Genomic DNA, 1,707 nt, shown 5'->3' with positions numbered 1-1,707 from the left:
CGTTATTTATAGGCGAGACAAAATAATTAATTCGCAGTATAGTACTGCGTTTTGTGAAGTTGTCTTGTCGTTCTGAAAAAGATGAAAACCATGTGAAAAAAGCTGTTGTCTTGCAGAAAAATTTAATAATTAATTCGCAGTATAGTACTGCGTTTTATGGAGTTGTCTTGTCGTTCTGAAAAAGATGAAAACCACGTGAAAAAAGCTGCTCTCTTGCACAAAACTTTAATAATTAATTCGCAGTATAGTACTGCGTTTTATAGAGTTGTCTTGTCGTTTTGAAAAAGATAAAAACCATGTGAAAAAAGCTGCTCTCTTGCAGAAAACTTTAATAATTAATTCGCAGTATAGTACTGCATTTTATGGAGTTGTCTTGTCGTTAAAAATGTAATAATTAATTCGCAGTATAGTACTACGTTTTATGGAGTTGTCTTCTCATTCTGAAAAAGATGAAACCCATGTGAAAAAAGTTGATTTCTTGCAGAAAAATGTAATAATTAATTCGCAGTATAGTACTACGTTTTTTGGAGTTGTCTTGTCGTTCTGAAAAAGATGAAATCCATGTCAACAAAACTGCTTTCTTTATGTTTCCTTTTAGTTCTACTATTTGTTTTTGTGTTAGGTTTGCAAGTTTTGTGTTTGTGTTGTACTGTTTAAGTTAAATTGTTGTTCAAACGCAATTAAAATAAAATTGTTGTTAAAAGATAATTGTTACCATTATTTACATAATGCACTATTTACACAAAGTAAAAACACAATTAAATCAGTGAGTCCCGCAACCTGTGTGCTTCAGTGCAGCTGCCAGCCTAAGTCGCATCCCCTGTCGCCCGGGTACACTATCTGGATCATCATCATCAAGCCGCCTCTTTATGTGAGGATGTGCAGCAGCATCGACACCACAGCTGGCAGGATCGGAAGAATAGGCCGTCGGGCCGTCAGCAACCTACAAAATAAGTAGTAATCTTACCATGTGAAAAAGTATATTTGTATTGTACGTGTTGAGTCAAAAACATTTTCTCACCGTGGTCTCGTCCGCCGCCTGAGTATATGCATCCGTGGTGTCCTCATCAAAGCATGTAGTGGCCTCGAAGATGGGCTGGGACGAAACCTTCATAAGAAAGTTAAAAATTAATTAATGTCAGCTCATTAAGGAAAAGAAAACAAATTGAAATTTTAAAGTAATACAAACATACCTGCGCCTGTGGTAGATCCGCATCAACCGCTGGGGATGAGGCATAACTCAACCTGCGCCCGCCATCCACGTCCCGGGTGGGCCGATCCTCAGCTGCGGTAGATGGGCATGAAAAGTACTGGTCTACATCCCCGTCGAATGTAGCCGTGATCGACAATGCTCCTGACGGGGTGACCTACGATGCTGGAAGAGATAGCTGAAGGTTGTACGACGGCGTACTGCTAGACGGCTCATCTACCTGAGGTCCATAACCCGGCTGATCATCTCCAAGAGCCTCATCTCCAAAATCCCCATCATGTCCATCCACAGGTGGGCCAACAAGTGCCTCATAGCCCCTTGCTGGGGACCACCTCCTCGCCGTCCCCCACGACCCCCACGACCCCGTGGGGCACCCCTCCCTCGTGCCCTACCCCTGCCTCGTGGGACACCCCTACCCCGATGGTAGTCCTCTGGCGCCGCATACTGAGCCTCGGGTCCAACCTCGCGGTATCTCTCGCCTGAAGCAGGGTCCGACG

General features: G+C 43.4%; 1 long non-coding RNA gene across 1 annotated transcript; it reads right to left on the bottom strand.

Annotated features, from left to right (window-relative positions):
- On the bottom strand, nt 856-1,295 carry LOC109233895. The gene is made up of 3 exons (XR_002069103.1): nt 1,194-1,295; nt 1,022-1,108; nt 856-943 (listed from the first exon to the last, which is right to left on the bottom strand). It is a non-coding gene; the product is annotated as an uncharacterized LOC109233895 (long non-coding RNA).

Source organism: Nicotiana attenuata, chromosome 10, assembly GCF_001879085.1.
Source record: "Nicotiana attenuata strain UT chromosome 10, NIATTr2, whole genome shotgun sequence".
Taxonomy (NCBI): domain Eukaryota; kingdom Viridiplantae; phylum Streptophyta; class Magnoliopsida; order Solanales; family Solanaceae; genus Nicotiana; species Nicotiana attenuata.
Note: the sequence above shows the minus strand (reverse complement) of the source record. Positions and strands in the feature narration are given on the sequence as shown.